At 45.0% G+C, this 12,971-nt stretch overlaps 2 long non-coding RNA genes across 2 annotated transcripts in view; both read right to left on the reverse strand.

The window, feature by feature from the left end:
* Positions 1-669: 669 nt before the first annotated feature.
* Positions 670-1,324, reverse strand: LOC136023377 (uncharacterized). The gene is made up of 3 exons (XR_010616566.1): positions 1,181-1,324; positions 982-1,087; positions 670-766 (listed from the first exon to the last, which is right to left on the reverse strand). It is a non-coding gene; the product is annotated as an uncharacterized LOC136023377 (long non-coding RNA).
* Positions 1,325-6,012: 4,688 nt separating this feature from the next.
* LOC136023452 (uncharacterized) overlaps positions 6,013-12,971 on the reverse strand; it is a 39,842-nt gene continuing 32,883 nt past the window's right edge. The window contains exon 3 of the long non-coding RNA XR_010616602.1: positions 6,013-6,088. This is a non-coding gene — a long non-coding RNA (uncharacterized LOC136023452). The remainder of the gene's footprint in view (positions 6,089-12,971) is intronic.

A 12,971-nucleotide genomic window follows, 5' to 3' on the forward strand; every position in this document is an offset into this window, starting at 1 on the left:
TCCATTTTTCTTACACCCATGAACAGTTCACAAGTGGGTATTTCACTACCAGAAGCTCTTTACTGCATGTATTACTGCGTTCTCTGGGAAGCTGAGCTGGGATGGCTGGCTTCACAGCTTCTGGCATCCATCTCCAAAAGCCTCAGTGTTTTCAAGGCAAGTTCTCTTCAAGGTGATACCTTTGAGTTTTTGATTCAATCAATGCTCAGCAGCTATTTCCACTGCTGTCCTTTCTACAGGACTAATCTCATAATACACCAAATTACAACCCTGGCAGAAATCTCCTAGTCAAACAAAATCCCCATTAGCAATACCATTCCCTGTTTGTGGAAATGCCAGTGTATTCCCTGTTGAAGATAAACCAATGTAGCCCAGCAGCTATTCCCAGGATTTTCCTTTTTCTTTTTAAATAAAAAGCGTAATTTCTTCTGTGTCTGTAATACTTACCATGAGTGAGCACATCCTTTATAAGAGGCCCTTTTCAATACAGCATTGAGAGTGAGTTTCTAGAAAAGACTGCCTTTTAAATACCTGTACTTATGAGCTGGAGAACAAGAACATCCCCTTACTACTTCAGATTGAAAGGATTTCAGCAGTTGATGAAACTGTTGGAAAGTGTCCCTGTATTCCAGACCTACTTTGTAATAAAGGAATCCTTCCAGGCTCTTCCTCCACCATGTGGTAGATTGATCAGATGGGAACTTGCTGAAAAAGCATCAGTCATTTCCAGTATTAAGTGCCCAGTTCAGAGAATTATTCCTCACTGCTGCAAAACAGAAGGAGAAAACATCCCCTTTGAGGCAGCAACCTCTTGCCCCTTTCCAAGTGGCTCTATTTGCACTTAGAGTATTCCACAAGCTAGAGCTACAGCGGGCTACAGCTCTTAATGGGGGGGTACTGCCCACGTGGGAGGTAAAACATGTTATGAAATAAATGTAAACTGTATCCTGGCACCTGGGGAAGCTTTAGCTTGTTCAGTACCTGCCAAACCTTGTCTGTCAGATGTGTTATGGGTGTTTGAAACGCAGGCTGAAGCTCTCTGGTTTGACTCAGCAGCAGTTCTCAGCACTGTGGTGGCTACTTTCTTCTAGAGACATCAAACAGAAAAGATGAATAAGCTAAAACCTGACATCCCACTCAGAGCAGCAAGCTCTCAGAGAGAACGGAAGGGCCAGAGCACCTGCACAGACATCTGGCTGGCAGTAGATACTGAAATCTGATGCTGGGTCTGTCCTGTGCTTGTTCACATCAGTGCTCAAGAAAGAATCCCTGTTTTCCTGTTCCTCAGGCTGGTAACACAGCAAAGGCCTGGGTCCCATCAAACACTCCTGCAAACGACATAAACCAACCTTTTCAGAGAAAGATCAGACAAATTCACTTCCCCCTATGATTCCTGTACTGGCCAGAGATGCCCCAGTCTGCTTCAATAGTTCACATCGCCTTAAAGCAGCAAACACTTTGACTTGCCTTTTGCTGCTTCTTCCTATAAAACCCAGTGGCCACTTTCCCAACAAGAAGTTGTTTCTTGCAGCCTCAGATGCTTCCTTCCCCAGCCTAGGCACAGCTCAGTGTGGCCGAGCTCCGTGGCAGGGCCTGGGGTTGCACCACCAAGCTCTCGGGGTTTCTTTTAGGACATTTCCCTTTGAGAGATAAGCAGAGGTGCGATGAGATCGGTAACCTCCGCGGCGCTGGCAGGCAGACAGGCATGCCTGGAGGTGCAAGTGCAAGTGTGTGGTCCTGGGTGTGGGGAAGAAAGGAGAAGGGTGGTGACCTGAATGCTGGAACAGAGTTCAGAGTACGCTTCTTGGGTTTGCCTCTTTTTCTGTTTTGCCTTTTCTTGCATTGGGAACCCCAAGCATGAAAAAGCAGGAGTTCCCTGCCCCAGCAATGATAGAATGAAAGAGATGTGCTGCCTTCTGCTTTCTGAGCCTCTTGCCTGCAGCCAGCCACACGTTTAGGCCTTCCTCTGAAATTAGGAGGACAAGAAATAGTATTATTTCTATCAGTGAGAACAGGGATTCTTTGGTAAGTAAGGCTCTGTGGAGCTAGGACGTACAGGAACATCCAAATGCTGCAAAAGTAGTTATAAAACATGAAAACTGGGAACCTCCTCTCCCTTGATATCATAGAATTCCAGACTGGTTTGGGTTGGAAGAGACCTTAAAGCTCATCCAGGGGCACCTTTCACTAGAGCAAGTTGCTCCAAGACCCCTTCAGCCTGGCCTTGAGCACTGCCAGGGATGGGGCAGCCACAGCTTCTCTGGGCACCCTGTGCCAGTGCCTCAGCACCCTCAAATGTGTTCATGTTTCACACAAACATTGAGCTTGGGGCCAATATACACAGGCGCACACATCCTGCTGGAGACTCAGTGCTCAGCTTCTTTGTGTCTCTATTATTTAGCCCTGAACTGCCAGGTCTGGAAGAGACAGGACTGAGGTACTCTGAAAATCATCCCTTACAGACAGTATTTGTTTGACATGTTGTTAATCCCCAGCGACAGAGACCCCACAGCCCCCGCCAGCAATCTGCTCTGACTGTGACCTATCTCTGCCATCAGAAGCATTTCCCTTTCTTCCCCCTCTAGAGCCCAGTTTAAGCCATTATAAGAAACATATGGGAGAAGCAAGTATTCCCTCCTCTTTGCTGCAACATTTTACATATGTAATGCCTGCTCTATCATTTCCCATTTGTCTTCTCCGGACTGAACAGAACATACTTCAGTCTGTCCCTCTTTGCACATCATGTTTTCTAGTTAGTCGCTCGTCCTGTTCACTTCCACATGCACATCAGCTGGAAAAATAGTGTCCGGGATTCTACTAAAAGCCTTACTGCTGCTCAACAGAGTGTAAGAATTACTGTGTCTTCAGACGACACTCATGCTTGTACACCTTAGTGTGGTATTTGATCACATCCTTGTAAAATCCAAAAGAGAGCTTAGATTGCTTTTTCAAGCAATGAAAGGCAAGTGAGATGCAGAGCTAGGGGTTAAAGTACCTCCCATTATGAAGGTCTGACTGGGCACAAAGACAAGAATCCGTGTTTTAATCCTAAGTAAAATAGGCATTGCAAATCACACTTTGGGAATCACTCATCAGCTGGCATTGCTGATAGATCCTACAATCTGCTTGGGTTTTCTTCTCCTTTAAGAAGTTTTATCTAACAGTCTCTGCCCCATGGGTCTGTATGGCACCTTATTTAAATACCCTGCAGATCTGCTGCTATAGGCTCTCCACATCTGTTGCCAGAGGATTTTCTTATCCTTTGCTTTAACACCAGAAAACTGTCAAATCCTGTGTGGAGCCAGGAATTCTGACCCTCCTCTGCTTCAATGCAATGAACAGTGCACGAAGTTTTCTGACTGGGGTGGTGGTGGGGAAATGAATCAATCTGAAATCATTGACCTTTCTTTATGCTCATCTGCCACTTTGAACGCTGGTTATTCTGATGTTGGGCTATAAGAGGGATATTTACCCCTGAACTGTGAATAGCTGCCAAGTGTCAAGGCAAGCTCTGCAGACAGGTATTGTCATAGGGTGGCACGTTATGTAAGCACTCCTTAAATGCAAGTTACTCTGCATTCTTGGCAGCAGACCACATGAAATCTCCCTTCAGATGTTGATGGGATAAAGAAAAAATATTATATATATGAAAATCACCTTATCATTTACAATGCAAATCTTGGAAGGAAAGTTAGCAAATTAAGTTCGAGATTCGCCTAAATTAAGCTGGCATTCTATTCCAGCGCTTCAAACTCTGCAACCATTGCTGGCTGACAAAACAAGCCCTGGACTGATTAGCAAAACCCCTCCTTCAGAGGCAGCAGACGAGCAATCCCTTTGAACCTTCCCAGCACATCATAAACGCTCAGCAGACTTCCAGCGTGGCAGTCCCAGTGCTATCAATTATTTACCCTTTTTCTGTTTACCTTCAGGCAGCAAGTAATTATTTTTAAATATTAATTTCGTTGTGTCATGTACAGTTTGTGGTCGAGCCCCGAGATCTGAGCTACAGAGAAGCAAACTGCATCTCAAATCACATCGAGCTCGTGACGCATTGAGAGCCGGAGCTCCACTCCAGCTACTCAGCAGCGACACTCAACTTCTGCCATCATTAGAAACAGAACTCTGTTCGTTGCAGCAAAGTGAAACCAATTTTCTCCATAGGAAAAGGAGCCTTTTTAAAGCTCAAAAGTCCCAGAAACTGGAAAATCTAAATAGGGGAATATTATTTTATTCTAAAAAGTTTCAGCTTTTCTTTCAGATGAAGATTTTTTGATTCTCCCTGTTCTGTTTCCTCCCTGATTTTTTTCCCCAGAGTTTAATTTTCTTTATCCTCAGCCAATTGAGGCTAAAAAGAAGTTGGCTGTTGTTCCTGTAACCCCAAGAGAAAGAGATCCCGGGAGGCACGAATCACCCTCCTGCACTGCAAACACCACTTCTTCAAACCTGAAAAGAGAGGATGGTTCTTGTCAGCTCACATGAACGTATTTCCACAAGGGACTGGTTCTTTCTTTTTAGAAGCTTGTACCAGGAAAAAACAAATACTACTTTCGCTATATCTGCAGGCAGATAAGGTTCTGTGCCCCCAGAGAAGCCGGTGCAGTTTCAAGTTCAGGGCAAACTGCTGGTTCCACTGATGGCAGCAGGACTGGTATCTCCCTGAGGAAAAGCATTTTTGCATTTAGGAGTCTTTTTGGGTTTCTTTTTTTTTTTTTTTTCACTGTTGGATTTTGAGCTTTTTCTTAGCATAAGCTCTTGAAAAAAGCCTTGATTTGAGCTGTTTCTGAGAGAATCAAGGAGAAATGGAACTCTCACAATGAAGCCTGGGTAAGCTCACTGGTATTCTGGTGATGCTTGTAGGCCTGGATCCCACCCTGCTAGGTTCTGCACAGCTCTATAAACACCAGAAGCATCTCCTGACAAAGAACATGCAGACAAACTTTAACTGAGATGCTGCACTGGAAAGCAACTATGAGAAAATCCAAAGGAATGGTTTTGCCATTGATCCACATGCTCACAGGATCAAGCTCAGGCGCAGCACTGTTCCAGGGAAGGGATGTCTGTTAAATAACCTTGTGGATATCAGGGTTTCATGAAGAGAAAAACCAAGAACTGCATTTGGTCAAGTCATATTCTTTCCCCACCCCTGCCTTTGCCTCATGCCTCTCCTCCCTCCCTGTCAATCCTGTCCCACTATCATTGCTGCTACAACCTTGATAACGTGCATTCATGTCTTCAGAGAGGGAGAGGCCATGTCACACATCTTGTTTCAATCTAAGGAGGAAATAGCAACCTCTGATTCACCTCCGGTCTGTGTCATCCTCCCTGACCACCCTCCCACCCCCTATTGTAGAGGTAAACTGCAGGGCTGAATACCAGTAGCTGAGTTCATATGTATTGTGTGACTGCAGAGCCAGTGCAGCACATGAACTTGACTTTTTGTAGCCTGAAAGAAACCTGCTATCAATGGAATATGTCCTTGGGAAGAGCCAGAAACTCTGGTCTAGCTCTCACCCCTAATATCATGGAGCACAGTTTAGCTTAAACCCTTAATGTTAGAATCCTTGTAAAGTACATACAGCTATTACAAAGGATTTTTCATGAAGCAATGCAATCAGAAACCTCTCTCTCCTATTTCCCATTCTGAACTATTCTACTTTAGGGTCAGTCACTGGTATGTGAATTTACATACTATGCATTAGGAAGCCATAAAGCCTCCTTACTCTGGAGTTCTCATGGTGCAATCTTATCTCTGCCTCTAACATGGGAAGAAAGGACAAGGACAGGTGAGAGGGGGTTAAGTAAAATGTTCAAAAGCAAAGGAAAGGCTGCACGGAAGCAGAAAAGCAAAGATTTGTTATGGCAGCAATACTCTACCTTACTGTGACAGGAGTGAAAGCCTCTATTCTCTTAAGAAAAACCCAGTAAAACAAAACAAGGAAAGGAAGAAGTAGAGAAAACCAGTTCTGCGATGAAGGACTTCGTGAGGAGCAGGTACCTGAACTGGACTTTTCCTCCTCATCAGTATTACCAGTGGCTCCACTGAAGCAGAAGCATCACAACAGGGATCATCAGACCTGCAGCAGAACTGGGAGAAGAGAATCAGAAATTCAGTGCTATCCATTAACACAAACATGTTTGAAACTGGTAGAAGATCAGCTGTAGAATTCAGTCCTTCAGACACAAATGCTATAAAGTGTGGGCTTGCTCTGACTTGTACTTTAGGTTGCCTCCCTATAGCCTCCCCAACAACATGACATAAAATGGAGCAACAGAGTGGGCCACCCGCCTGGTATCAAAATGAATGAACTTCTAAAACTTCCACCTGCTCCGTGGGCATGTGTCAGTGCTAGAAAACATCTCTGAGCCATGGAAATAACCTCAGTTTTGTTGACTTGGCTCCTATTTACTTCAGTAGCAACAGTGACCAAACGCTGCCTGGACAGATGCCAAGTTTCCTTTAATCTTGGCAAGGAGATTTAGATCACATCATTTCACTAAGTCATGCTGTCCAAGGTGAATGAGGGTAGCAGCTAAAGAACCAGTTCGTGCTGTTAAGGGTAACGATGGTGACTCCATTCTTCTCACCAGGGACTGGGTACACTCTGATCCTGAATAGAGTAGGCAGAAAGCCACAGACCCCTGAAGTCAATCAGTTCTTTCAAAAGTATTAGTGTAATACGCGCTAAAAGCACCTGTATTCTACCTGATAGGGGCAATAATTCATCTTTTTAGGTTAAGTCTGTCTTACCTACTGATTTTTACAGCCAAGGTATTACTGAGCCATGAGCAGGTCAATCCTATCCTTGGTCTGCTTTTGCTAGGTTGCCTAGTAGATGTCTGATGACAACAGTTTCAAACTGAACACAGGGGCATGGGAACAGAATGAATCACAGAATGATGGAGAAGAAAGCCATCTCAGCTGGGAAAAGAGAGGTTTCTCTGTTTTATAAATCCATATTAATTCACTGTATTAATGAGCAGCATGCTAGCATGACTTAGCCTTTTTTGAGGAGACCTTAGAACAGAGGTGCTCCAGCCCCCTGATCATCTTTGTGGCCTCTTCTGGCCTCACTTCAACAGCTCCACATCCTTCTGATGCTGGGGGCCTCAGATTCAAGCACATGCAGGTAGAAAACCTCTTATGCCCGAGCACCCCTCAATTTCTTCATGCCTTAAGGATGTTCACACCCTTAAAGCTCTTTCTGCCCGTGCTGACAGCGGCTGCTCGGCTGCTGCCCGAGGAAGAGGAGGCTGAGGCCGCAGGACGGGCGCTGTGCGCGGTACTGAAGGGCCGCCCGCAGGCGCTGACCGCGGTGCTGAAGGGCCACACCGGACCCCGGTCTGTGCTTGCGTGGCTGGAGGTTTTGACATCTTCCTGCGGGCCCTTCCACCAGACACGAGGTCACTGAGCCTTTCAGGAAGTGCAGGTGGACACCAGCACTCGTGATTACCCAGAGGACAGGAAACCCAACAATGAGTTAGACAAGAGTAAGTGCAGCCTGTTCAGCTCTCTCCTCAAGATGAATTCCGACTCCCACAGACAGTTTTCAGGGACAATCAGGGCAGCCAAGAAATGGTGACATGCAGAAATGGCTGATAAAATTGCAATGAAACGTCTGTTGACATTGATTTTGAGCCTGCGGGCAGAGATGAATGATTGAAACACTAGGCTTGTTAAAGCTAGAATGCTTTTGATTTCTCTTCTCTGTGCTGAACAAGATTTAGCTGGAGGGAAGTTAACAATCAGCTAATTGACATTGAATTAACCATGAAATGCAGTATAACTACTTTTCTTCTGAAGTACTCTTCAGCAATGCTTTAACAAGGCTTTTAATTATTGATTATTGCTTATAACACACAGTGGATCTCCTCTTATTTGTTTTAAAATCTCCTGTCCTTCGAAGGTGTCCGCTCAAGTACTCTCTGTAGTCCACCTATCTGCCAACGGAAACCAAACAAATGACCAAAGAAAAACTGTATCTTCTTCCTCGGGCAAAGCATCATAGCATAATATTGTGGTTTTTCCACTATCCTGTCCAGGTTAAGAAATAGATATTCCGCAAGATTAAGGTTAGAAAATCCACTGTATCCTTCAGCAAAGGTAGGGAAATTGAGGGAAAACTATGCTGCATTTTCAGATAACCCACTGAATTGACTATTGCCTTTGGGATATGCTGTGGTTTAACCTCAGCAGGCAGCTTAGCACCACACAGCTGCTCACTCACTCCCCCCCAGTGGGATGGGGGGAATCAGAAGAGAAAAAGAGTGCAACCCCATGGGTTGAGATAAAGACAGCTTAAAAGGTAAAGCAAAGGTTGCATACGCAAGTAAAGCAAAGCGAGGAATTCGCTCATTACTTCCCAGCGGCAGGAAGATGTTTAGCCATTTCCAGGAAAGCAAGGCTCCATCACGCGTAACAGTTACTTGGGAAGACAAACACCACCACTCTGAATGTTCCTCAACTTCCTCCTTCCCCACAGCTTTTATTGCAGAGCATGATGTCGTATGGTATGACATATCCCTTGTTTGCTGCACATCTGAGAACCAGGAATGGTACTGACAGCAGTGGGCACAATTATCATCAGTGCAGCTGCATATGCTGCATGTCAGCTACAACAGAGTTACTGCTCAGCACATGCTGGGGAGATGGCAAAATCTATGTGGTGAATGGCTGCAGGGATTGTGACAGTAGAAAATTGTTCAAAGAATTATGCTGAATGCATCAGAACAATGACCAGGAAAATACTGGGGAAAATAAAATGCAAGAGAAGACAGATTTTTTGTGTATTTAGAAAAGATTACTATTGCAGCAGTAATAGTAATCTATTAACTTCTATTATTCTATTAAGTAATAGAAGAGATTACTCTTCTATTACTTCTATTAAGGAGCAATGTCATAAGGTAACTGCTGTCTCATCTCTGAGATGGTCTTGTTTCCTTACAGTAGCAGAAGGACTCGGAGAAACCAGCATCTTCCGAGAGACCCCTACCCTGCAAGCATCTTTAGATCAGTGATCATTTGATCTCTGATCCTCTTGGTCTTGTTTGCCCAAAAATCCTGCCTTGGTCCTGAGGAATCATCCTAATCAAATGCTCATCACTGGAGGAACACGCTCATCACCACCAGCAACACCAGAACTTCTTGTAAAGCAGAAACCCCGAGAGCTTTTGAGATGACAGCAAGGCAGGCACACACTGTAAAGAGGGACTGTATGCCAAAGGGCTGAACGAGGTGGGAGAAATCTGTTACACTAAGCCCACAAAGGTGTAATGTGCACAGAACAGTAGGTAAAAAGCTTATGGGAGTTTTTCTTCTAATTCCCTATAAATGGGGCAAAAAAATTGGTTCCACAACACACCCAGGAGATTACTCTGCTTACAGACTTTAACCCTCCAAAGGGCAGTCAGACACTGTGTCCCCTTTCTTTCCTCCAGGGCTGCAGCACTTTGCTTCTACCCTCATCAACAGCCAGGAAGTACGGTAAGTTTTAGGGTTTTTTTTATAACCTCTCCCCCAAACCTAGCTTGTAGAGCACAATTTATCAAGCAACCAACACTGCCTGGAGGGAGTGGAGTGCTAAAAAAGGGAGAGAGACAGTACCTCGTCAAGCTTTGAGAACACACAAAGCATTCCCATTCAGCAGGTGTAGACATCAAAATAAATAGCCCTCTGGCAACCTTCCAGATGGCCCAAGTCTCCAGGCATATTCAGCCTGATTACCTTAGATTTTTTTCAGGTTTGCTGTCTCTGCATTTACTTGTTCTTCGTCCCTTGCCAGCTACAGGGAAACAGCTGTGTCTGGCCTAGGGTGTGAACATCTGGCTCTGACTGTCATTTCCAGCTGTGAGACTTCTACAACTCGACTCCATTAGCTACTAGTATAGACAAGTGTAAAATGATGAACATTGGAAGAAACAATTTTAAGCTCCTCGTTTGCAGGAAAGGGGGTGTAAATAAGTTCCAGCTTCTCAGAAACATGTCCAAGTACAAAACAACAGAAGAGCGAGGATGGGTAGCAGGCAGGTACTCTAAACTGAAACAGTTCTCTACAGAAAGGATGACTCCTATTGCCTTGTCAAGTGACTGTTTTAATCTTTAATCTGCTTCAGCCCATATTGCTGGATGTCATCTGAGTGTACATCCTAATGTGCAGTAATTGCTATCAGTAATCATCAGTGGCATGCTCCCGAGACCAGATTCAGGCACTTTAGTTCAAAAGCAAGTCTCTAGGAAGCATGTGGATAGCAAGGAGAGCTGGAGGATCAAGTTCATCTCCCACAGGCACTAGCAAGCCTGGAAAAGTCAGGCAGGCTGGGCAGGTGAGAAGTGCTACAACTGCCGGTGCTAAATGGCTGCTGCTGCCTGAAGCATAAGGGACAGCCCCAGGCCCTATTCTGAAGAGTGCTCTGCAGAGAGGGGGGATTTCACACATGTAGGTGCTAGTGGCACTACATGTGCCTGCTGGAATCATCAGTCCTGGCCAGACTGTGCTCAGTGTTTCCCTAGTGAGGACAGGTAGGAATTTGGAAGGAAGAAAAGGAAACAAGAGACAAAGAATATTAACACTTTCCTGCGTGCCTTTGGCTCCGTGAAGGATCAGCCGGTTTCCTAATACTCTCCATCAGGTCATGGGTATACTTTGTGCCACACAGAGCCCACGTTCTGCCACAGGAGAACTTATAAAATCTCTCCATGATAATATAAAACTGGAGCATTCGTGACTACCTCAGGATTAGACTGCACCTCTCAGAAATGAAATGGAAGAAACTAATGTCTACCAAAGCACTGTAAGGAATGGGACTCTCTTGTGCCTCACATATCAACAACAACAGCTCACCATATAATAGGATAAAGCCTCCATCAACCTGTGCAAGTTCATTACAACAGCTTAATTTTATGCTATACCTCATTTTAGCTACTGCTCCTGGTTCACCTACCACAGTCTGTCTATGCCCAGGGCATACCCATGGTATTGGTATAACTTGTGCTGCATGTTCTCTGAAAGCCAAATCACTGTAAGCTATTTTATTACCTCCTCCACTCTCTCTTCAGATGAACACACACTACTGCATGATGGTGATGTTCAGCCTCAGTGTTCCCATGCAAGTAGTAGATCTGTCGCATGCTCAGACAGAGCTGGAGGCAGTGCTGCTCTTACCCTGTCCTTCCAGCTGTAGCACTATTTCTCTCCTGGGGGAAAATTACAGGTTCTTCTCAAAGAGGATTAGTTCTTGTCTCCCACACGCTTCTTGGCTAGTCATCGAGGCTGCTGGTCTCACGGGGAAAGCGTTCCTAATCCACCACTCCTTGGTGTTAGGTTTGGCTGGTGGAGCTATGGGTTCTACAGATCCCTCCATCCCCCATTCTCTGATTCTGGATGCATTTACTTGCCAAGACCAGGGAGTGTAATTAGAAGGAACAGGTCCCAGGATGCCTCTCCCACTTCTGGCAGCTGACAGAAGGTGTGAGCTCAGCTGAATTCCACACCTCAGTCACACCCTTTGGAAACTCTGCAGTGCATCCATCATACCAATGGATCACGCTGCCCACCGTGGTGACCACCTACAACACTGGGTCATGGAGCTGGAAAAGAGCAGTTCTGGTTTAGCATCCTTGAAGCAGAGTCTCCCTTGTTGCAAGCACTGGCACTTTCATTATTCCCTGTCTATTGCTCCACTTCTGCCTTGTGCATTAGTGTTTCCCCGCTTATGCTCCCATATGTTTCCTTTTAGATGAGTGGGTATTAAAACAGGCTTGGACAGCTGAAGGCTTTCCCAGTCTGATTTGTTGGCTGGCTCTGTCTCCAAAAGGAACACTCAGCCCGTATGAAATGGTCTCCTTCACTAACCATTCTTGATTGCCCAATGGGCTCCCATTATACTACTCTCAATATTAATACTAGAAGAATTATCTACAACAGAGAGACAATGATTACAGCTGGAGCTGAGAGCAATACATGCTTCAATAGGTTACAATGTCGTGAGTTGCTTTTGCTTTCATAGATTTTCTGCCAATTGGGAATTTTCCCTCAAGGAAGTTCCAAAACCCATCTCAGCCTCCAGGAAACTTTCTTTGGCGCAGTCAGCTCAGGAGCTCTTAACATTTTGTCAAACACATCAAACCAAATGGCCCCCAGGCAAAGATCTTGCACAGCAAGTTTCAACCCACACATACTTCTAGTGCTAGCTTGTGAACCCCTGGAAGCACAGGCTTACAAAGGACACTGTGTATAGAGGGGGACCTTCTAAAGCTTTGATCCTCCATAAAGAAAGTGAACATGAGGAGTTCCCTCAGCTTCAGCAGTTCTGGGGCACTGGTTGTATGGGACCTGTTTATTCATTTGGTTTGTATTTAAATGAAAGTCTTTGGGGCTAAGACTGGCAGTCCAGGTTATAAAGCCCCTTATGAAATAGGGATCCAGTCCTGTCTGGAAGCTGCTTTGATACGGTTCATCATCACAACTAGCCTCAAGGCCTAGCTGTCTGTCCTTTTCTGCCCCCATTCTTTACAAAGCAGCAAGCAACCTTTCTACATGCAGCTTTGTGGAACTCCACCTCATGGCATGACAATCATACACACTGTTCTCAACAGCCTCTTGCAGGAAGCTCTGAATTGAGAATGTCCAATGCCAATGGAAAGAAGGTTTGCTAAGGATGCTGCTGCAGAAGGGTTTCTTGCACAATTGGCCTCTGTACCAGGCCACATCAACACAAATTAGAATCCTACGATCGAGCCTGATAAAATGAATTTCTAGAGATGTGACATAAATCCAAGATGCATGTTCACTTTTTTAATTATGCAGAAAAAGGAAGTAAATGATGAATGACTCAAGACACAAGCGTATCTTATGTAGAGTAGGGGCCTGCACGCTTGCACCTCTGTTTGTCTTACTTATAATATAGCTCAGGTAACTTGAAGGACAAGGATCATGCAGAGTACCACAACACGGCCTCTCCAACTTTCACAT

The sequence above is a fragment of the Lathamus discolor genome, chromosome 18 (assembly GCF_037157495.1).
Source record: "Lathamus discolor isolate bLatDis1 chromosome 18, bLatDis1.hap1, whole genome shotgun sequence".
Lineage (NCBI taxonomy): Eukaryota > Metazoa > Chordata > Aves > Psittaciformes > Psittacidae > Lathamus > Lathamus discolor.